The sequence below is a fragment of the Melozone crissalis genome, unplaced genomic scaffold (genome assembly GCF_028551555.1).
Source record: "Melozone crissalis strain CALT ecotype California unplaced genomic scaffold, PUWL_Pcris_2 ptg000077l_1, whole genome shotgun sequence".
In the NCBI taxonomy this organism is placed as follows: domain Eukaryota; kingdom Metazoa; phylum Chordata; class Aves; order Passeriformes; family Passerellidae; genus Melozone; species Melozone crissalis.
Window position 1 is genome coordinate 1,809,829 of NW_026535854.1, and position 24,619 is coordinate 1,834,447.

At 50.7% G+C, this 24,619-nt stretch overlaps 1 long non-coding RNA gene across 1 annotated transcript; it reads right to left on the reverse strand.

Annotated features, from left to right (window-relative positions):
• Positions 1-24,619, reverse strand: LOC128946197 (uncharacterized). The gene is made up of 3 exons (XR_008483946.1): positions 24,582-24,619; positions 2,312-2,426; positions 1-131 (listed from the first exon to the last, which is right to left on the reverse strand). It is a non-coding gene; the product is annotated as an uncharacterized LOC128946197 (long non-coding RNA).

Here is a 24,619-nt window from a genome sequence, read left to right on the forward strand (position 1 = left end):
TGCAGGGTTTGCCACTGATCCGTGGGGTAAAACACTTCCAGGTCTTCAGGATCAGCGTCATCCTCTGTCCCCAGCTCCTTCCCACTGTCATCTTTTATGTCGCTCTCTTCTATTTTTGTAAGGGCAAACTCCTTTTGGAGAGAAGAGATTCAGCTCATTAGCAATTGCATCTGGGTAATTTAGTGCTGGCTGAGAATACAAAATTTTTTCCCTTGCCAGCAGATTTTTTTTTTTTTTGACATCTGAGATTCTTTCCACATGGTTAAATTTAGATTTAAAGTATATTAAAGGTTAAACATGCATAACTAGCATGACATTTGTGCTGAACAAAGCAACGCAGCTTATTTCCTATTCCAGAGCAGGTTGCAGGTTTCAAACCAGCTCTCACAGAGCCTTACCTGTATTTCAGTCAGAGGCAGGAGCCCTGGCTATTATTAAGGTTGTATAACGTTGTAAGACCCCATTTTCCCTTGCCTAAAAATATGTCAAACTTTTAACTTTTTCAGCTGAAATTTTCCACACGAGTGGAATGCCGCAAGGCTTGTTGGTTGGTTTGGGGTTTGGTGAGTTCTTTTGGGTTTTGTTGGGTTGTTTTGTTTTTTTTTTTTTCTTTTTCTTAAATGCACTTATTTCAGGCTTGGAGAAGATTTCAGCTAAAATAGTTCAGCTGTTTCCAAAACAGGACATGGGAAAAAACACACTGAGCTGCCCACATTATACAAATGTGAGGATCCTCTTCTCCACCCTCTTCCAGTGTTCTCCAAGGCTTTTAAAACAATGAGGCAGGGATTTAATCACCACCTCCATGGCAAGTGCAGCACGAGGCTGGCAGAGGTGTGGGAGAGCAGCCAGCACGAGCGGCTCGATGTTACACCGAGGGAAGAACAGCAGGGAAAAAAATCCTTGCTGTGAGGGAAACCTTGGTGTTCAATGGAAAGCCTCCCTAGGGAGCTGGTGGGAGTCACAAAAAACTCTGGAGAGTGCACAGAAATGACCTGTACTCTCACACCAGGCACTGACTCTGGGCTGTTCTGGTTCCAGCAGGAACAGATGAACTGGTCCAGGCTCATCATCCCCACAGCTCAGTGCCTGCTGAAGGGAATATTTTCAGCTTCTGAGATCACCAATTCAGTCACCACTGAGGAATTTGACTTAACCACCCTACAGGGAATGATTAGTCCTAATTGTTGGCAATTAAGATGGAGTTACAGCTCACTTCATGAAGTGTTTGGTTCTTAATCCTTAGGATGTTTTCACAGGGAAAAATGTAAGTAAATTCAGAGGTTAACTGGGAAATTCTGGGACACATTCTGCCTTCAGTTCTTCCACTCTTTGGGAAAAAATGCATGCACATTTTCTGTCAGAATTTGGATGCTCTGCATATAAATATCCGTTTCCAGCCTAGAAGAGTCCTTCTGAGCAACAGAAATTTCAACCTGAGCAAAACACACAGAGTAGCAACAACAGTGTGGATGTGGCACTTGGGGACGTGGGCTGGTGGTGGCCTTGGCAGCACTGGGTTAAAGGTTGTACTCAATGATCACAAAGGTCTCTCCCAACCTACACAATTGCACAATTCCATGATTGTGGTAACACACAAGGAAGGCTGACAAACCTATAGAAGGTTTTTATTTCAGCTGTGGAAAGCAACTGCGATTTCAGAGATGCACGAGGAACCAGATCTTAACTCCTGCTTTTGCTGAGTGCATCAGGGGCTTGGAATTGTTTAAATTATAACAAATGGTTAAAGCTCAGGAACAATCACAGCCATAAAAGCCCAGGTTCTGCAGATGAAAATCAATGTTAACATTTTCTGAGCCAAGACTCAACAGGACCAAAAAAGAGTGAGTGGAGCAGTTATTCCTTAGCTGATTTCCACAGCTCTGTGATTATCCAAGAGGGAGATAGTGATACAGGCTATTGTAAATTTACCACCAGGCCTCCCAGTGCTGGATCTGTTCAAACACATAATGGAGACAGCTGATGTTTACCAGCTCTGCTCAGGAAAAGTGTGGGGTTTAAACATTCAGTAAGGATAAAAGGATGCAACTTGGTTCATTTAAGTGCTGCTGTCACTGCCTGGCCACAGTTGCTTTGCAATACCCCATTTTCATTAGCATTTCTAGCAAAAACGGGCAGCACCACACAAGCGATTCTTCATTTACACAGAAATCAGCAGAACCCTTTCTGGTTTGTTTTCATAATTCAAGCAGGAGAAAGACATTTCCTAAAGAATCATGGGCATTTCCTTAAAGGCAAAAAGCATCCGTGTTTTATCAGTCTGAAGTCAAGTGGAGCAGCCAAAACTTACAGGCACTCTCTGTCCCAGGCTGGAGCAGGAGAGGAGCACAGAGCCCAGCAGCAGCAGCAGGCTGACCCTGGAGGTGCTGGAGAGGAGCCTGGCCCAAGGAGACATTGCCACCAGCCTGAAATGCAAAGCAAAACAAACCCAACAGTATTTTTTTTTCCATTTTTGCAGGTTTCAGGACTCTTTACACAACACTTTGCAACACAGAGTGGGATCAGGGGTGTGACATGGCAGGAGGCACAACACCTCGAGGTGTGAGCACAGGGACTCGTGGGGCTCACTGCTAATGGGGTTTGTGACAGGTAATGCCAAGAACTCATACTGACCCCACAGGGGATGATATCTCTCCTGGAAAATATGAGGAGACCTGCAAGACTTGTTTAAAATCTCTGTGTCAGTGCCACGGATGACAACTGGAGGGAAAAATAAAAAGCCGTGCAATCCCGTGAAGGCTTTTTATACCTGTGCCTCATTTTAAGCACTGAAGTAGCTGCATTAATTCAAATTAAACAAAACGACCAGCCGTCCAAGGAGCAGGGGTTCATCTAATCCATATGTAGGTTTTTCTTGAGGAAAACAACATTTTGCAGAGGTCAGCAAGGTTTACTCAGTGGTTCCTACAGCACAAGGCTTTCCCTGCTGCTCAGAACAGAGGCTCAGCCCAGCCATGGGGCCAGGAGCTGGCTCTGACCATGCTCAGGTGTTCCAGGGAGCAGAGCCATGGCACAGACCCACTCTGATGGGGCACAGAGCCACCCTGATGGAGCACAGAGCTACCCTGATGGAGGACAGAGCCATCCTGATGGGGTACAGAGCCATCCTGATGGGGCACAGAGCCACCCTGATGGGTACAGAGCCACCCTGATGTGGTACAGAGCCACCCTGATGGGGTACAGAGCACATCACGGGGAAATGAAGGCTGCTGCTGCTGCTGTGGGTGCCAGTGCCTGGGCACAGAGCAGTTGTGCCCACCCTGCGTGTGAGCACACACACTGTGCCCCCAGTGCCTGACACGAGGCTCGGGATCCACCTACAGCCTTCAGCGCTCTGCTGGGCTAGGGAGTGCAGCAGCCTGCCAGCACACAGGCTGCACAAGTATTTCCTTTGATTAGCTTTAAATTTACACGCTGCTAAATTAAACTAAATGAGGTCTTTTGAAAGAAGATAGGACTGATTAGTTCCATTCAAACACTCCTTCATTACTCATCCCTCTATCAAGTCTGCTCCTACTCCTATCCAGGTTTTAAAGAAGTTCCTCCCCTACACACAGTCCGGAATATCTTGCTTTGCTGTCCATCAGGGTGGCACATCAGATAGCAGAGCTCTCCCTCACCGAAGCAACCACTTTGTGTCCCACAAAGCAGAAAACCTGCTCACAGCAGCACCCAACACCAGCTCCTGGCACCAAAGAGCCTCTGCCCCCAGAAGCCTTCAGGGACGTGGAGGGAAGCCTCCTCTCCTTCCACCCTTTCACTGGTACCTTGTCCCTGCACTCCACTTTGTTATTTCTTCCTCTCCCTGCTTGGTTTTTGCCAGAAAAGGAAGAGGAAACCAGGAGAGGGACAGAGCAGAGGTAACAGTGCACCTGATGTACTTCTGCAGCCTCCAAAAACTCCTGAGCCAGGGTCTTCCTGAGCAGCAGCCTCTTCCTTTGAGCCACCTCGACCACATCAACTGGATTTTTCTCATTAATTGGCTTTGGAACAGATCTGGATTTCTGACACCCACAGCATGCCTCAGCAATGAGCATCCCCCTGCTTAACTCACACAGTTCAGGAAAGCATCACCTCCCAGTTCCTACTTCAGTCTCTCCTCTTTCCTAAAGGGTCAAAGAACCACCTCAAGGGCCCACAAGCCCCTATTAAACCACAGCTGGAGTAAAAGAAAAGCTCCCTGTTTTCATAAGCCAACCTGTGGCCAGAGCCTCCAGCTCTCTCCTGGGACATGGCCAAGCAAATCCAGGCTACAACCAACACCCAGGCTCCTGAGCTGGCACACCCAGAGCACAATGCACAGCCTCAAACTCCCTCTGCTCCCAGATCGTGATCCTTGTGCCCTTCTGGACAGTCCCACAGTCCTGACCTCAGTCCAGTGTGACCACAACACACAATTAATTCCCTCTCACCTCAGAACAAACTAAAGCTTTTTACACAGGAACAGGTTTCTTGGTTTGATTGAGGTTTTTTCAGTTATAAAACAAGCAGCAAAACTGGAATAATGAAAAATAGATGTATCCCTCAAACATTATCTGCAAGCCTGGAAATAAAAAGAGAAAAAAAAAAAAAAAAAGAAAAAGAAAAAAAAAAGAAAAAGAGAAATTCAACAAAGCAGTGGCTAAAAGCAAACGCACACTCCCAATAAAAATAGAGCTCACGTGTACCGAGGAGGCTGCTAGCAAATGACAGCACAGCCTCTTCCAAGCCTCCAGCCTCCTGCCTGCCTGGCAGATGACATCTGCACAACAATTAGCACTTTGCTTCAGTCCCAGGTAGGCAGGAGGGGCCAACATGTGCAACAGGGGCTCTGGAGCTCCTGGAGAGGAGCTTCTGCACAGGCTGACATCTCCTTACAGACACACACACACAGAGAGCAGGAGAGGATTTCCACACAGAATGCTCTGTGGATACAGTGGATTTCCAGAAACAACTCTCACAGCCTGTGAAGCAGAAAGGGTGGTCGTGGTGACCCCACCTGCACACAGTTTTTTTTTGTTTGTTTGTTTGTTTGTTTGTTCTTTTTTTGGATTTGAGGGCATCTTTGGGGATCCAGCACGTACAGCAGCCAGGCAGCAGCAAAACTGGACTAGGAAGGTCACAAATTCCCCTTGTGCAGAGTGGAGGGGCTGTTTTTTTCTCAATAATCCTTTTTGTCAAACAAAATCAGGCACTAGGGGAAGAGCAAAGGGTCAGACTCTGAGAAGTCTCCTCTGCTGGCAGTAACCCTCCTGTCAGAGATGGGGATGTTGCTGGCTGGAAAGTTCTGCTCCACAGCTCCAGAAATCCTGGTCTGCACCAACAGCAGCAGAAACAGCCCAGAGCTGTGCTCCCCATTAGCAGGGACATTCCAGTGAGGGCAGAGCTGTGCACAGGGGGCTGCACAGCCCCGGGAATGCAGCTCCCACAGCCACAGGTGACAGCCCCAAGGCAGCCAGTGAGAGGAGCACATGTCATTGATGCCTCCTGCTGCTGGCAGCACTGCCCCCACAGCCCAGCACAGAGCCCACACTGCCCGTCCTGTGCCACTCCAACAAATCCTCCAGGAGCCTCATCTGAGCCCTGACATGCTGCTCCAGGAGAACACACAGACATCCCAGAGCCCCTCAGCCCCAACATCAGCCTCTGGCTTTGCAGCCAGCTGGAAGCAGAATTCCAGAATCACTGAGCTTGGAAGAGACTGCCAGGGCCATTGAGTCCAAGTTGTGCCTGATCCCCACCTCGTCCCCTGCCCAGAGCGCTCAGTGCCACCTCCAGCCCTTCCTGGGCACCTCCAGGGATGGGAACTCCAAACCCCCCTGGGCAGCCCCTCCCAATCCCTGAGCCCCCTTTCCATGGGGAAATTCCTGCTGTGCCCACCCTGAGCCTGTAGGCAATTTCCTCTTGTCTTGTCCCTCATTCCCTGGGAGCAGAGCCTGACTCCAACCTGGCTCCTCCCTCCTGGAGAAGGTTCCCCTGAGCCTCCTTTTCTCCAGGCTGAGCCCCTTTCCCAGCTGCTCCTCACAGTTCCATACACTGCTGGGACTCTCCAGCCCCTTCCCAGCTCTGTTCCCTTCCCTGGACATGCTCCAGCCCCTCCATGTTTTTCTTGCCATGAGAGCTCAGAACTGGACACAAGACTGGAGGTCCCTCAGCAGTGCCAGCACAGGGGACAGGCACTGTCCTGCTCCTGCTGCCACCCCAGTGCTGATACAAAAACACCAATTATCTCCAAGAATAAGCAATACAAATAAGCTAATCCTTGTTTTCACCTAGGGATGATCTGAGGGAGCAGGATTGTTATTACAGCCTTACAAACTGTCTGCAGGTTAACTCAGGGCAGGTTTCTGTCCAGCCAGCCTCACTGAGATGGCAAGGGGAGCACCAGCAGCACACTGTGCCGTCCAGCACAAAGCACCAACAGAGCTCCCTCAGTGAGAGCAGGGCAGGGATGGGAACCCCCAGCACCTCCAGCTGAAGCAGGGCACAAAGCCCTGGCGGCACTTACAGCCTCTGAGGCTGAAGGAGAAGTTTCCTGGGCAACAGCAGCTCAGGGAATGAGCTCCAGCCAAGCCGTGCACGGGGGCTGTGGGACTGGAGAGGCTCTCAGGACACAGAGTGCACTCACAGCGAGCTGAGATCCCCTTCACACACAATGTCCTTCCAATGGTGGCATCCAGGGCCGAGCCCCTGTGACAGGCTGAGTGATGAGCAGTGCCACAGACAAAGAGAAGGAAATGCAGCTGACCTGACCTGCAATTTCCCTCCTCTGAGCAAGAGGGTCCCCAGGTCTGTGAGGAGCACTCATGTTTGCTGGTGTGCTACAGACACCTTGGGAGCACCCTGTGGCCAGCTGTCCCTCCTGCTTGCCAACTGCACAGCTACACCAGCAGGAGAAAGAGGAGGCTTGGAGCTGAAATTCAGCCTATGCCTAGGACAGGAAACAGCTGCACGGCAAAGAGAGGATTATTGGGAGGCCACAGAGGATTACTGGGAGGCCACACTCTAATGCCCTTCCCCAGTCACTAGCTGGGTGTGCACAACCCTGTGCTTTCACACAGGACAACCTGCACACACCATCACCCGAGGTCAATGCCCAGGATGATCCCAGCAGCTCTGCTCCTCCAGGCATCCTGTCCTTAGGAAATCACCCCTGTGCCTCCAGTGGGTGTCCCAGCCCCACTCCAGTGAGAGCCCCAAGCCCTGCCAGAGGGTCCCACCTGGGCACAAAGCCCCAGCCAGGCAGGGCAGCACAGGGAGCAGCAGTTGTTTTCCAGCCCCCTCACACCTCCAGGATCCCAGTGGAGAGGGTGTAGCTGCCACACAGACCATTCCATTCATGTCGCTTATGAAATGGCTTTAAAAAAACATTTATTCTTCTTGCCTGCTCCTCATCATTTACTCCTACTAGGACTCTGCTCTGGCATGTTAAAAACACTCCTACACAAAGGGAAAAGTTGTGGGAACACCTTGCTGCCTACAGAGAACCCACACAGCAAGGAAGCCACACTTTGAGGCTGGTAGGAATAAACTGGGCTGGCTGGGCCCAGCCTGAGCAGGGGCAGCAGGTCCTGCTCCAAACTTGAACCAGCCCACAGGAGGGAATTGTAACACGGGCACAGGGTGGCAGGGGCAGGATAACCATGGCACAAACACATGTTTACAGAGCTTGGCATCTACTGAGCACTCATGCAACCTTTGTAACCGCTGCTAACAAATAATAACAATAAATATAATAACCCCTCCAGGCTACCTGTGCAGCCATCAGCTCACATCAGCCCCTCGAGCAGCAGCTTGGCCACGACACCACCCAACACAGCTCCGACAGCCCTGCCAGGTGCCAGGAGCAGGACAGGGATGTGTCCAGCAGCAGGAGACAGCCCAGCAGTGCCTGGGCACGGTGGGGGCAGCTCCTGGCACCAGCAGCTTCACCAGCACTGCCACAGCTCCCCCAATGGCAAGGGAGGGGTTGTTGTGTGTTGGATAAAGCCAGAACCGCCCCGTCTACGCGGCCACAGCAACCCTGACCCTGCTGTTTATACAGCTCGCACAGTTTGACACTAAGCATCGTTTAGTCTATCATTTAAATTGACTTAATTAATTCATTCAGCAAGCTGCATTCACACAAAACGCTGCTCTCCAGAGGGCAGGAGCACAGCTTTGAGCTGGGGTGGTGTGAAGGCTGAGCAAGGCTGCCCTCACCCTCGTTAGCGGCCGTGGCACAGGGCCCACGCTCATTAGTGCTGCTGGCAGAAGGGGCCACGCTCCACCGGAGCTCAGCACGACCCCAATTCCATGAGCTGCCTCCCCCAGACCCTCCACGCCAGAGACAGACTGCTGAGTCCAGCATGGGGAATCTTCTCTGCCAGCATGGAGTGTGCAGAAGCAGAGCGTGCCTCGGAGATCAGAGGCTGAATTTATCATTTATTATTTATAAGCAGCGCATCTCTCTGAATTTCTGGCAGCTGCTCTCACAGGGCTCTGCTCTGCCTGCACACCACATGACACTGACTCCTCAGAGCTCTGGGGTTGGCAGGGACCTCTGGGCCCACACCAGAGCACTGGTGCTGATTTGCTCCAATTTAGGACTTCAGGACTTGCCTGGAGATGAGAGTGCACAGGGACCTTCAGGACAAACATTTTTCTAAAAGTTGTCACACTGCCTGACCTCCACCACATGAAACAGCTTTTCCCTTCCTCTTCACCTCCTCACCACCCCGAATCCCAGCCAAAACACCTCTCATCCTACCCATACCTATTCCCTTCTCCCACTCCTTGCTGCAATTTCCCATGCACAGCACAGACAATAAGTGATGTTTTCTCCCCCCCTCAGATCTATCCTTTCCACCAGTTCCTATTTGCAAGGTGACACGTTGCCTCACACTATCCCAGGAGTCTCCCAGCATTCTGTGTTTTTATCCCCTCTGCTTTCCAAAGCTTGGAGAATCTAACAGGAAAGAAAGCACATGCTGCACTAACAAGGTCCCAGAGAATCCTGATGTCCCACTGCAGCTGGGCCCACGAATCGCTAAAGATTTAACTGGCTTGTTCCCAGCCTCTCTGGAAACAGCTTTTTGTATTTTCCAAGTTCCTGCTGTTCACCCATGGTTCTCATAGGGAATAACAACCTCTTTCCTCTGTCAGATGCCAGCTTCCCTATAAAGAAACTCAATTAAGAGGTTAAGAAACCATGAAAAAAAAATTCCTGCTCAGTGTTACAGAAATATAGCAGTGGTGGATCCAGCACACGACTCCCACAGCAGCAGCCACACCACACTGCCTGCCCAGCACAGCCATCCCTGCCCCTGGCTGAATCTCAGTCAGGAGCCCCAGCTCAGCCTGCAGGTTTCCTTCCCATGGGGATTGCCAAGCCAAGGAACCCCTGCCAGTCCCTGCAGAGCACTGGCACAGAGCTGCCCCAACAGTGGGCACGCAAAGGACTCCTCCAGCTGCCCTATTGATCTGCCAGGAGCCACGAGCTGTGAGCTTCATGAAAAATGCATTTTCTCACCTCTCCACAGAGCGTCAGTCGGTGGTGACAGCTCTGACTCCCTGTGACAAGCCAGGGGACCGGGAGCAGCAGGAAGCAGGATGGCACACGGGCAGTAAACGTGGGGCTCACCTGCTGCATGTCCTGGCTATGTGCACAGGAATAACATGGCATAGCAGCTTGTGGATTGAGCTCATGGAATGCCTGGCTGGATGTCCAGCCCTGGCTTGGCTCCCACATGCTTCCAGTTTTGTGGCAAGCTCCCAGATGAAAAGGCAGAGGCCACTGGGATCCACCTCGTGGGTCAAACCCAATCAGGAGCTGCCAGACTGGCAGCAAAACCTGGGATAAAGCCCTAACAAGCCAATCCCAAACCCACCCCTGAAGGGGAGGAAGGAGCTCTCTGGGGATGAACACAACCTGCTGCCACACAGGCTCCCTCAGGACCAGTCCTGGCTTTGTCCCCAGTCCCTGCATCAATCTGGACACATCAGTGCCCACGATGGGGCTCAGCTGCTCCATTCCAACACTGACACCATGGTTACAGACACTGAGGTCAGCAGCAGTAGCTCCCTGTGCTTGGATCAAAGGCTTGATGCAAGTTTGCTTTTTTTCCGTCCCTGCACTGGTCCTTTCTCAGTGGTTGCAGAGGATGCCTTTGTTAAGCAATTAAATAAGCCCTGGGACAGGAATGAGCATGAAGGGAGAGCTGAGAGATTGCCAGTCCCACCATCCAGAAGTGAAGCTTGTGGTCATTGCCATTCCTCTATCCAGGCATTTCCCACCAAGACTGAAAAGCAACTCTTGCTCCCCCACCATCAAAGCTTCACCAGGACAAAGCCAAAGCAGAACAGCCAGCCACTGCAGGCAGCATTCCTTCAACAGGGTTTTTCCTAAGGAAATTTAAATTAAAACAAGCCCCAAGGCCTGCAAATGCACAGACACAGAAAGCAGAAAGAGAACATAGTTCCTTCCCTCTCATGTTGTTCATCTGCCACCCCTGCTTTGGGGAATGGTTTGTTGCCTTTTAGAGCTATTTTAGATGTTACTTGCAGTAATGTGTGGAGAAAACAGTTGAAATGTGATGGTGCAGCATTCTTTTTAATTAAACAATCCCTCAGGCACCACGGAATGGCTCCAGTCAAGCCCAGGACACTGCAGGTCTGCCTCCTCGGGGGGAGATGCTGGCCCCACTCCTCCAGCACAGCAGAAGGTCTCCCAGGCCCCTCTGGAGGTCTGCTATCAGACGGCCCAGATCTTCTGCAGGCTTTGTCCTTCCTGCTGCCATCCTGGCTTTTTGCCCTGTCAGCCTCTGCTAAGCAGAGCTTTGGTCCTCCAAGCAACTCCTGGTTCAGGGACCTTCTTTCCTTCTGCTGCCCAAACATGAAGGACATGCAGCTGGAGCTCCCCATCACCTCACCTTCAGATGGGAAGGCTTTGATGTGGTACAGAGTGCCTGGATCTGAGATTCCTCAGGTCTCTTCAAACAGCAGCAGAGCCACAGCTTGTGATCCGTGCAAAAGAGCATTTTCCTTGGGAATGGAAGTCACGCCAGCGATCATCTCCACCTTCACATGGCAGAACAAGCTGCATCGGTGCTTCAAAGAGCTCCTCAGCCTTAAATCCTTATAAAACGTTGACTAAGTGGAGAACCTGTCTCTGAACATCTCATGAATCCCAGCAGAGGTTATGAAACAGCTTTCCTGTGACTGCCTGCACTGCCATGGGACCCTGCACATGCAACTGGAACCGCAGCACCATGGGCTCCCCTCACAAGGAACGCTCTGCTGCCCCAGGAGATCTGCATTCACGGCTTGTGGAGAGAGAACTAAAGAGCCAGTAAAGCTCCCAGGTCCCTCCTGGGCTCCATGACCAGGCTCCCTGCTCCTCAGAGCCGTGGGGTTCACTCAGCAGAACTTCAGCTCCATCCCCATTGCCCCTCAGCCACAGCACTCCTAAACCTGCTCTGAGGAAGAACAGAGACGTCTTTTGAGTGGGTTTCCTCCACAATTTTCTCTTCTAAGGGACAATTACTCTGTTTGTAACCTCAGTACCTTCCAGTGAAAGCACTGTTTCTCATCTGGAGCTCAGACCAACAGCAGGAGATCCAGACACTCAAAAGGAAAATCCTTTTGGTGAAACACCCTATAAAGAGCCATTTCATGGACTGGCATATCTCAGTATTGAGCAGCACTGCTCCACAGGAGGCTTCTTCCTTTGACAGTCCTGGCTGTCACTGTACCTGCTGGCTCTGCAAACACCCAAGCAGCAGCCAAAGGACACAGGGACTTTCACTCCCATGTCTTGGTGTTTGCTGCGAGGTGATTGGCAAAGCCAAGAGCTCAAAATCTGCTGTCAGAGCGAGCAGCAGGCTGTTCCCTCACACACCCTCAGCTCTGATCCAAGAGGCACCTGCAGCACCTTCCTCTCTGCTGTGAGACATCAGAACATCCTGAGCAGCTGCCTGTGCATCCTGGTGGTGCCATGGCAGGTGGGACATGGCACATCCACCACAGGTTTGCCACACCACGTCTGTACATGTCTGAGCTTCTCCCACGATAACTGCAGCTCTCAGCTGTCCCCTCCTGCACACAGGTTTTCTACCCAGCCGTTCTGCAGAGCTCCTCCATCAGCTGCCATCTAAATAAAGCTGCTCTGTGAATCCAGGCTGTTTCAGTGACAGCCTCCACAGTGACTTCCAGTGACCACACACATCACACGTCAAGACAAGTTTTAGCACTGACCCCAATGAGGGACTGAGAAATCTCCACGCACCCAGAGGAAGGCAGGGGCAGTTCCTCATATGTCAAAGGGAACAGCAGTGGGAATAGGCCACATGTTTTCTGAGGCAAGGACCCTGACAAATGGCACATTTATTGTGCTATTCAGGAAGAAACAATAACTACAGTGGCCTCCAGTCTCCAGCTCTTTTAAGTCTGTACTTAAAGAAAGAGCAAAAAAAGACCAAAGCAAACAAGGCTTCCACAAAACCCTCTGAACAGGCTTTTAGCTGCTGGACAAAAGCATGGCAGCAGGAACTGCTCTGCATTGTCCCATCTCGTTCCTGTTTCGTAACAGCCCCGGCACTGCAGGCAAAGCACAGCAGCAGCAAAGACCTGCTTGGGTGCTGGAGCTGCCCTGACTCCAGCTCCTGCCTTGCCACTGTGCTCCAGGTGTGCTCCAGGTGTTTCCCAGGTGTTTCCCAGGTGTGCCTCAGGAGTGCCCCAGGTGTGCCCGGCTGCCCTGGCACGTGCTGCCTGCTGGGCTTGTTCATCCCAGGGCAAGGAGCAGGGAGCCAGTCCGGGCACCCATGATGCCATGAGGATTTTTTGCCATTCTTTTATGTACCTTTTATGTATTCTCAGTGCCCCTAACATGCACATTTGTAATTCCTTATGTCTGATCACTTACCATAAGCCTGGCATTCTGTTAGGTCAGAAAACCAAATATCCAAAAGGCCTCTCAGCTGGAGGCCAAAAAGCCCTAAGCTATCTTGAGAAACTAAGATCCCCTCTAAAATACATCCTGTAAACTAAAATTAAGCCCATCTAGTGAGAAATACTTTGAAATGGGAAGATATCAGGCTATTCCTTGAAGCCTCTCATTGAGGCATCTTTGTTAAATATGCTAATTTGCAAGGTCTATAAATTGTATACCATGTGTGTGCATTTCAGCACATTCCACCTTGGTGAAGTGGTGCACCATAAAGATCTTTATTAAATACCAAGAGAAAAACCCTTTATCCCCTAACTGTGTCTGGCTCCTCATTTTAAGACCAAGGAAAAGGCATCACCTGGTGGGTTCTGTTTGCCCAAGGGCATAGAACAGCAGCACCCAGGGCTCCATGCACAGCTCCAGGATGATCTCCTGGGAACACATTCCCAGCACACGTAACTCTCTGTCTAATCAGGCACTCAGCCCTGTTTTGGAGGAGATTTACAGAGAGGGGTTTTTTTCTCTTGGAAGCAATAATAGATGGACAGCCGGAAAGGGAAGAAATTAATGAACAAATAATCATTCCCAAAGTTGCAAATAGGAGCAATTCCTCACTCTGAGACAACTCTGGAAAACAAGATTAAAATGCTTAGGGGACATATTCTGAAAACTGCAGGTAATAGAACAGATAAAATGTATTTACACTATCTCACAGGGGACATGTACTTTTTATTCTTCTGAGGAATGTAATATTCTGCTGCTCATTGCAGAGCTAAAAGGGTGTCCTAAAAAAAGGAACTTAACAAAGCGTTTTTAGTGGCAACTGGGTCTGATTCCAGAACACAGGCTCTCCTCTGCCCCGCCATGGGAGCCACAACCAGCACCTGCAGACACACCCAGCACACAAACACCATTAATTATCCATGCCAGCAGCACCGTTACCAAGCAGCAGAAAGGAGGCTGGGATGGCGGGGGGGTCACAGCAACGCCCTCTGCACTGATGTTTCCTAAGAGGAGGAGGCAGGGCTGCCTTCCTCCACTTCCCAGCGCCTGCAGAGCCGCGGCTGCCAGCGAACAGACTGTGCCTCAAGTAGCCGCCAGCAGAAACAATTTGTCATGTGTCAGATCAAATAAACTCTTAGGAGGCCACTGTGCTCCCTGAAGCAGACGGCTACCAAACTCCAGAGGAGAAATCCAAGGAAGAGAGCCGGCCGTGTCAGCCCCGAGTGCTTGAGGAGCCCAGCACACTCCTTGTTGTGAGACTGCAGATCCCGTGCAGCACTCCACGCCAGGCAGACACCAGCAGCTCCCATCAGGAACAAGGGTTTGGTGTTTAAATTAGCACTCCACATAGTGCAGAAAGTCCACATTCCTCATCCAGTGGCACAGCACATCGCTCATCCCAGGGAGGCCTGAGGAAGGCTGGTATCTGCCAGGTGTCTGGAATGGGCTGCAATGGATTATCACTTGTCTGAGCAAGTGCTTCTCCCCTCCCAGCCAGCACATGCTCTCCTGCTACAATAATTCCTTCAAAACTGCATTACAGATTACTACTTTTTCATTTTAAATAGACTTATTTTTGTTCACTCCCAAGCACCATTGCAGTTCCCCATGCATTGGGCTTGTGCCCTTGTGCTGAGGCCCCTTGCAGGTCCTGTTTGCTGCATAGTCCTGCAAGAGCCACTAAAGTACAGGGCCCAGGCATGTCCTTGTCTGTGATCCTGCTGGGCAGAACAAACCCCTGAAGTTGCTGTGGGCACTTCTGCAAGAATAAATCATGCCAGCAGTACTGTGAGGATCTCAAATCACTCACCTGCTCGTGCAAAGACCAGGCTCAAGCACTCCCTGGTCTGCACAGAGGGCACATCCCTCAGCCCAGGGCTCAGCCACTGGCTCCAGAGGATCCAGTGTGCTCCATCTGGGAGCAGCCACCTGAGCCCTGCCACAGCCAGGAAAGCCTCTCCTTCTATAGATGATGGATAATGGCCCCATAAAAGTGAGTCTGCAAGAGGCCTGAAGTTCCTAGTTGGAAGGAGATTAGTTTATGGCACAGTGAGAGCAGCCACAGGCAGAAAGGCAGGAGATGCCAAGGAAGGACAGGAGAAGCTGGACGTGTTGCCTCAAGTCACCAGAAACCAACATCCTGCCCCAAACCCCAGCAACAGGACCTTGACACTGCCTATCAACAAAATGAAGTGAGCAAATGGGAAATCTGGCAGCCTAAAGCAAGGAACAAGGGAAGAACAAGGATTCAGGCATGGGGCATTCCCCCAGCATTAGCAGGGCCAGTACAAACCTCAGCTGTGAGGGGTTTTTCCAGTTTATTTAAACAGCATCCAGTACCTGATGACGAGTACTATTTATACCCCTTCTATCTGTACCAGCACTCCTCTCCAGCCACAGGGACTGGCAGGAGCACAGGACCCCATCCATTGCTCCAGGAGCCTCTCACCCAGCTCAGAACACAACCCTCAGCCGGCCCAGGCACCAGGAGAGCTGCAAAGGACTCACGGTGCTGCTTCCAGCAAGGAGCAAACAACACAGGCTGTGCCTGGAACACGTCAAGCGTTACACTGAGATCCCAGGGAGGGGGAGGAGGTTACAGCCTCCAGTCTGTCATTTCCAGCCATGCTTTTCAGGCAGGTACAGCTGCACAGACATCAGGAGTCAGGTTCCCACAGATTCCCAGCCTTTGCACGCTCCAGTTTCCAGCCAGCAGCTCTCTGGACTGTGACCCAGCCCAGCTCAGCAGTGGAAAGCAGTGCCAGCTCCAGGCACAGCCCTTGCCCCCAGCCTTTGAAGACAGGTTAAGCAGGCAAAGCCTTAGGCATCAACCCAGGACATGGCTTGAACTCACATCTCTGAATGGAGACTCTGCCTCTGAAAAATTAATGCTTTGTTCAACTCTCTGCCTTTGAGAGATTTCTGAGAGAACCAAAGGGCTGGAGTGCAGTGGGAGTCACACTCACATCGGGTTCCTCAGCAAACTCTGGTTCTGTTCCTGAACAATGGTAATTTCTCCAGATGCTTGGAGAAACCAAATCTGCCTCAGCCAGCCCATCTCACTCTGCTCCTCAAATCTGAACAAAGGAGCCCATTAACAGCACCCGTGACAAATTTCTTTACCCAAGAACACGTGTCCAAGTGCCACGCTGTGAGCACTCAGATGGTTCCCAGAAACCTCCTGCTGATGTGGAACACTCTGCCCGAGCTTCCCCACATACACTCTGTACTTGATTACCCCACGCTTGCTGGGAGAAGAGGAACAAAATGCACTCCAGAGCCACTTACTGATTCCTGATTTGAGTACAACCATGGCAGCAACACCATTTTTCCCTCCCTCTCCAAGGCTGGCACATGCCATGTCCAGTTCCTAGAGACAGGAACCTCACACCCAGCCCTTCTGTTCTGTCATCCTCAGGAGGGCCCATCTGGAGGAGCCGTCACACACTAGGTACCAACACAGTATACAAAACTACATGCAGAACTTGCAGAAGCACTTAGATCACCCACGGCTCCTGCTGGAAATTTTCCACAGTGTAAGAGTTTACTTTGTGGGCAGCAAGAGAGCAAGAAAATTAATTAAGGCAGAGTAAGAAGAAACAACTCCTCCTGAAGTGAGTTAAATACACTAAAGCACCAGTTGTGAGCAGGCCAAGTCCATTTCAAGGGCTATACATTTTCACTTCCACAGTCTTGAAAAGGAAAATGAAGAGACTTCGTTCTGTATGCATATTGTCCACCATTTGTTATTGTCTGTCCATTGATGCTCAGTTGAAAAACAAAATTTAATTAAACCCCACAGTACTGCATTGCCTGCCTTTGAAATATGCCTGCATTAGTGGATCATTACAGTAAATGAAATACAGCTTCATATCGGATTTTTCAAATAACGTCCTAAAACTGTTACAAATTAAATAATACTCCTGCAGAGAGAAATTAAGAGACAGTGTTTTTAGCAAGGGCAAAGAGATGTTTACAGATGAAGTCTGGAATAAGACGTGGAGGCAATGAGGCAGAGTTGCCACAGAGCCCTTCCAGACCTTGTTGGGAGGGTTCTGTGTACCAGAAACTAGAAAGGAAAGAGTGTGCCAGGGGCAGGCACACAGAAAGAGCAGTGTCCCCAACCCCCCAAGAATGTCTGCATGACCAGAACAGGGTTTTGGGGTGTGCTCAACCCAGAGAGGTGTTTCTGCATGGGGGAGAACTCACTGCAGCCACACACCCTCCACGTCCTCCCCAAACCCGGCCAAAGCAGCAGCAGCCATGGGAGGTGAAGCCTTGAAACCACTCAAAGCATTGAAAGCCTGGACACTCAGTGGGCAAGGAAAGGGATCCAGGAAGGTGCTGTTGTGGCAGGATGACAAATACCTGCACAGGGAGGAGAAAAGCAACAGGAGCTTTGTTATCTCGGGGTAAGTAAAAGCACAAGTGGGTCAGTGAGTCAGCATTGGGCACAGCAGCAATGCCTGATGTGGAACACAGCAAAGCAGGTGAATATTGTATGAGCCTTACAGCTCTGGCTTCAAGAGATCTTCTCCTTAACAGCACCTGAGCTGATGCCAAGTGTTCTTTGACGATTTATTTACTCCAAGAAATCATTTTCTCTAAATAAGAGGAGCCCGTTACCGCATCCTTCTTCACGTGAGCCTGGAAAAGGCTGCGCCCTGCAGCTCCTGTGGCCTCATCTCCATGGTGATGCACCAACACACACACACACACTGACTCCAGCAAGAAGGCAAACCTCCCCAAAGGAAAGGCTGAACCTCCCAAAAGGAGAGGCTGAACCTGCCCAAGGGAGAGGCTGAACGTGCCCAAAGGAGAGGCTGAACGTGCCCAAAGGAGAGGCTGAACGTGCCCAAAGGAGAGGCTGAACGTGCCCAAAGGAAAGGCTGAACCTGCCCAAAGCAAAGGCTGAACCTGCCCAAGGGAGAGGCTGAACCTGTCCAAAGGAAAGGCTGAACGTGCCCAAGGGAAAGGCTGAACGTGCCCAAAGGAAAGGCTGAACGTGCCCAAGGGAAAGGCTGAACGTGCCCAAGGGAAAGGCTGAACCTCCCCAAAGGAAAGGCTGAACCTGCCCAAGGGAAAGGCTGAACCTCCCCAAAGGAAAGGCTGAACGTGCCCAAGGGAGAGGCTGAACAGCCCCCAGGGAAAGGCTGCAGGTGGCAGAGCTCTCAGCAGCACCAGGCCTGGCACAAGGTGTGCTGCAGGTGTTGGCAGGCAGGGCTTCCCTGAGAAGCAGAGCAGGTCAGCCTATCAACAGGCTGGAAATAAAGAAAACCTAGCAAGGGCACCTCTGGATCCATTTTATAGGAAAACAGCACATTTCCAGCTGCTGTCCATGCCAGGGAGCAGCAACTGAGAGACAAGTTCCTGTAGCTCTCATCAGCCTGTGAATCAATTATTTATAGGAAGAAGGTTCAGCATATAATCATTGAAAGCTGTCAACTTCCAGCCCACACAGAGCTTCCTCTGTGGAAAGGCTGCTGGTCTGTGAGCCAGGGACTCCTCACCCCTCATGTCACAGGATTAAATGAGCAGCTGTGACACGAGGGGATCCATTACACTACAGCCACAATGAGCACTGGCACCCCAAGGCACTAACAGCACTCAGCAACATCGGGCAAAAACCACAGGAACACAGCAAATGCAGCCCAGCATCCTTCCTAAAGGAAAAATAGTGGTGAAAGGGCATTGGGAGTGATGTAACAGGGCTGGCACATGGAGCAGCTGGGGAAGGAGACTCCGGCAAGGCTCTGTGGGGCCAGCCTGTCGAAGGCAAGGCAAGCACAGCACTCAAGCACCAGCCCAGTGCTCTCCTACCCCCACAGCAAAGCCTCTGTAGGGATCAACAACTCTCAGCCACTCACCTGCACACCCCCAATGCTCTCCATCAGGAGACTCTGGCTTTGTGCTTCCCAGGCTGTGGCAAAGCCACCCCTAATGGTTAAGAGCAGCACAAACAGCTTGCAGAGAGGATGGAGATTGCTGAGGCTCTGCAGCTTCCGAGGGTGGGAGCAATCCTCGAGTGCCACAATCATCAGGCTGTGGGAGCACGCCAGGAGCAGGGCACACAGAGGCTGAAAACGAGCAGGCTTCACACTCCCAGGTACTGCAGGAAACGTGCTCATCCTCAGCTCACCAGCACTCTTTGAGCACAGCCAGAATGAGGTCTGAACATTAAAAACACACCAGAGTGCTGCTCCCAGTCTGCTGGAGGAAATAAAGGGAGGGGGATGTCTGATGGGGAGGAGAGGGCGCAGCACAGGCACCTCTGGAAGAGCCCTGCCTCTGCACTTCAAGGTTAAACACCTCCTTTGCACTCATCTCTGAATCTGCCTCTCTTTAAAGCTGCACCAGGTAATTAGAATCATTATAACTATTATTAGACCATAATATCATTATAGCATTTTTGCTACACTTGATATCTGTTGGCTGATAGATATAACTGGTACATAAGAAATAACTGTGCAGAGATTTCTTGAAAATGAGCACCAACATGGAAGACATTAAAGCATTCTGCATTCAAAAAGTTAATTTTATGGAAGGACACTTGAAATAAAAATTCTAAAATTAGGTTAAACCTTTAAAACCTGCCGTTAAAGGAATTATTTGGGCTTTAAGTAGGCAACCATTTAAAAAATCCTGACTTTTATTTAGATGTTGGAAGAAATATATGTGGCTTGGTATCTCCTTCACATCAACATATGCATCTTTTTCCCATCTACTCCGGAGATTTCTAAATCATCCTTCCATCTTCCTTTCCCTCTCTCTGCAGCAGGCACTTGAATTATTTGGGCAGAGTCTGACTGCACAGGAAACCAGTATAATCAGGGCTCTTACAACCTGCTGTCTGCAAATCCTATAGAATTGTCAGCAAACAGACATCCAGAATAAAATACAGCTTCCTGCAGCCCATGAAGCCCAAAGGGCTTTGAAAACTAGACTTGGGATGCAATTTATCCACCACTGAGATTCAGCTGTAATCCAGAGTGGAACACAACCTTTCCATCCATATTTAACTACAGCACACAGCCCCCTGGAGAAAAGTGAGGAAGAATCCAACAGAAGCCATAGGAAGGTTTTAGGGAGACTGAATTTTCTGCCTTGGAACTGAAATTAGGTCAGGGCATCCACCAAGTTGGACACGATGATGCTTGTAGGTGCCTTCCAACTCAGAATATTCCATGATTCCATGACTCTACCATCAGCCACAGACCAATAGAAAGAGGGCACAGCATCTCCATCCTGTTGATGGTGTCCCTGAAGCACAGCTGGATTGAACAGCTGGGTACCACAAGTTACCAGCCAGGAGAGGAGGAAGACATGAACACCCTGTGTTGTCCTTAAATTCAGTGGGGCCCAAATTTCGCCCCACAGTTACACCCATGTGCAAAGAAAGATGGAATAGCACTTCAGAAAAGGACCAATTCTTGAACCTCAGGCATCTGAGCCCAGCAGCTCAGTACTCACAGAACTCAGGGAGGGTAGAGCTAGGCAGAGATGTTTGCTCCAGTGAAATCTATTTCAGCTCTTCCTTAAGCAGTTGGCACTGAGGTGACAGCAGAGGCCTGGTGCAGTGAGGTGTCCTGCAACCACATCCACCATGACACACTATTTAGGAATAAAAATGAGCATCATTAATTTCTCCAGAGCAGGTAGTTTTATCTTTTCCAGAGAAGAGCAACCACACAAGGAACTTGGAATTGCTTGAGGAGAAAAATGCATTTTTGCTATCTTAGCCACATACAGACAAGCCCAACTCTCACTGAGGAGAGACCTATGGAGAGAAAAGGGGAGCAGGAGATGCTGGACACAAGTTCCCCCATGCACAGCCCACTGCTGAGGCAGCTCTGAACAGGAAGCAGGGCTGAGGATTGTCTCAGAGCTGTGACAGCCCCAGCAAGCATCAGCAAGAAGCCCCAGGTGAACAAAGTTCCTGAAAGCTCTTAAAAATCACCTCAGCCTTCAGAAGGAGAGCACAACACAATCCTCCCCTACAGAGACCTGCCCATCACACCTCTCACCAGCACAAAGCAGGTTTTTCACTCTATCCATCTGATGCTTTCAATAGCCAGAGGAGCTGGGTCTGGAAAAGCTCACCTTCATGAGGCCCAGTGCTCATTAATAAGAAAAAAAAAGACCAACCAAAGCAACTCAACCCCACACACTTGAGGGGTAGCCATCAGCAATTCCCTGTCACCACAAGAGAAATCCTTGTGTATGAGCCCCGGGAGCTCAGCCCAGGTCTGCTTCTGTTCAACCTTTCCATTAATAGTTTGAACAAAGAAGAGAAAGCACTTTTATAAAACCTGAAAGGATGCCCAGGAGTTAAGAGATGGAGGCACTCTGGAGGTCATGATCGGAATTGATAAACTGAAGAAAAGTTCCCAAAACACCAACAAATCAATAGAAAGAAAAGCAAGGAAAACAATGCAAAGAAGTGTACTTGGAAACAGCACAAACAGAGATCAAGCACACAAACAGAGTCCAGGGGAAAGTTCTCCAGACAGAGGGAACCTGGGGAAAACTGGGGACCAGACTAAATGTGCCAGCACTGTGACACCACAGCTCCAAAGAGCTGAACTCCCCTCTGTGATCCAGAAACATAAAATACCCAGTTCTGGGCTCTGTGCTGGTATCAGCTCTGAGGTACACACAGACCAGAGGGTCTGGGCAGCCAGCAGAGCAGTCAGCAGTATAAAACATGCTGCCCTATACCAGCTGTGGAGGGGTTTCTCCATCCCTGCTCCCTCCAGGGCCAGTCCCAGCTCTCCGATTTTAACAGGGTTTACTCACAAGGAAAACCAGCCACAGGACTCCCCACTCTGTGAAGGCAAGACACAAACTGGCTGCTCAGTTTGCTGCAAGGACAAGTTAGATGGGCTGTCAGGCTCTGAGAGTGGGATTCCATCAAGGCCCAGAGGGAACTGGGCCCTGTCCAGATCTGCACTACCATCCACCACTGCCCAGCCTGGAGCCAAGCATCTCTCCCCTGGCTCAGGACAGGGGCAGGGACAAAGAGGCTGTTCCAGCCCTGTATTTCCTTTTCGCATCCTCCATCTGGCTACTCCTGCAGCAGTGACAAAGCCAAATGAACAGCCTTCTCTTCCCCAAAATACAACAGAACTCCTCATCCTGCTGAGGGGCACCCACACAACACAGAGCCAGCACTGCTGTGACCGTTTCCATTCACACCTTCCTTATCCCTCACTAACAGAGCTCATCAAACTTCATTTGCCACCTGCTGCTGCAGCAGAGAAGCCAGCAGGGAATGGGATGCTGCCCTGGGGGAGGGCACGGTTTCCCAGCTTCCCTCCTCCCCTTCCACCCCACTGACCTCTGCAATGCCTGAAGCCCACAGGGGCCATCACCCAGCCCTGCCCACCCCAGACACCTTAATTTGAGGGGACAGTTGTTAAAAGCCATTGCCACAAGGTGTTACAAAGCAGGTGACACCAGAACACAGCTGCACCAAACCCAACCAGCAGCTTGGGAGAAACCCAGCGAGGGGGCAAAAGCTACAAATCTCATGCAAAAGCAGGGCTTAGCTCTCAGGAACGTTTCACATTTCCCAAAGACTCAGAGGGATTTGGGGTTTTGCTGAGCTGCCTCGTGAACCACAGCCAGAATGGATCTCACGGTGAGCAGGCGCCGTCTCCCTTGGCAGGGCTGCTTCCCAGAGATCCCCAGCCTTGTGTCACTTCCCACTGCAGGTGCTAAGAATATCTGCGTGCTCATAAAAAATAGCAACCAGCTATTGAGAACTTATCAACAAAGTGCTCGACAAATCTTAATTAAAGCTGATTCACCTCCCCCACGAGCCTGAGTGGAGCATTATTTCTCAGAGGAGAACACTGGGTGTAAGAGCTGAGGTGGGTTACAAAAGCCACGGAGGGAGTCAGTAGCACAGAGGATTAGCACATGGAAAGGCTGACTATTATCCCTAAATTTATCCAAATAATCCACTGCCTCACAAATTCTCAAGGTATGGCTGCTGTGCATTCAACCCCATCTGCTCAACCCAAGCAGAAGCAGAGACAGCTGTGGGGGTGCTGGAGTTTGCCAGGTGTTTTATTGCTCAGGCTAAAGGAATTCTCCACTGTAAAAATGAAGAAGGTGGTGGCAGTAGCACCAGCCCTGCTCTTGTGCTGCTTCAGGACACAGGGACAACACTGTGGGTTCAAAGGCTGTTGTGACAGTTCACCAGGAATTGTTTCCAGCTGATTTCTTACCAAGAATCATATTTGTATCCTTTCAAATTTAGTAAATACATGGTCACACAGACAGCAGCCTCCAGGAACTTGCAACACTGCTCTCCCACCTCTGGTAGCTGGACTCCTACACTGAAGTTTCTGGGACAGCATTTTGGATACTTCCACCACAGAAATACCCTAGAGGCTGCTGAAAAACTAAGTGGATCAGGCTGGGTCATTTTAAGGCAGGATTAGGGGAAAGAAAAGACAGAAACTTAGAAGTGCATCCCTTAACAGTGCTACTCCCAGAGAACAAATGAATTCAAATGATCACAGGGAGCAGGAGCACTGCGGCAGCACGTTGGGTAAATGACAGGGCATGTCACCATCTTCTAACATCCTCTGGACACTTATCTGCACTTAAAAGGCTCCTGCCAGGCTGTGCACGGACCAGCCTCTTCCACAGACAGCTCCACCACAGAAATGCCTCTGCTGATCACCCTCCTTTGGCAGGCACACTGAGCAGCACCAGCGCAGGCAGCTCTGCCTCTGCGCTGCACTCAGACAGGGTTAGTTCTAGCAAAGAAACACTGCAGAATAAATAACTTAAGAAATTGTGTCTATAGAGCTTGGTGTAAACCCAGACCCTCCTGAAGGTGGGCAGCATCAGAGCTCTGTCAAAGCTCACTCTTAATGCAAGTGTTAGTCAACCACTGAACTTAAACATTTTAAGGCAACTTTCCAAACAGTGTTGATATACAAAATCCCATTTGCTCAGCATTCTCCTTCCTGGCCTTGTGGAATGCATCGTTTCACCAGTTCTCCTGCCAGAAAACCATATGCGGGCTTGTACCAAAACAATTAAACCAGTTTTAAAATTCAGACCTCGTGTTACAGAGCGCACACCCTGAAGAAACATCCATTTTAATATCCCAGAGCTACTTCAATTTTTCCAGCACGTTTTTATTCCACAGCAGCCTGGGCACACAGTAGGCCAGAGGTCACGCAGCCTCGTGCTCCAGGCAGGATCCAAACTGTGCCCGTTGGGGGAAACTCACGTGTAAGATTTTTGTTTAAAAGCCCTGAGTGTAAGGGTCCCCTGCCCTGCTCCGACTGTGTGCCTAAGTGCCCCTCACAGGGCACGCGTTTGCTACAGCACTCCAACCGCACAGGCTGCCCGTCCTGCCGGGCCTGCCGAGCCTCCGGGGCCGCACACACAGCGTCCCCAACGGCCCGGCCACAGCCAATGAGGGGAACCGGGCCGGCGGGCAGCCTCCACCCGGCAAGGCCTTACCGCCGGGTCCGCTCGCACGAGGGCAAAGCAGGGAGGCAGCAGTGGGTACCCCCGGGCCGGGACCAGGGCTCCATACCGGATCGCAGATCCCCGACCCGGAGCTACACCCCGGCCCTCATGGGCCGCCACCACCACTGCCCCCTGCTACCCCCCCACCCCGACTCACCGCTCCGCACTGCGCACGCGCCGCCCGGCCCCAGCCGC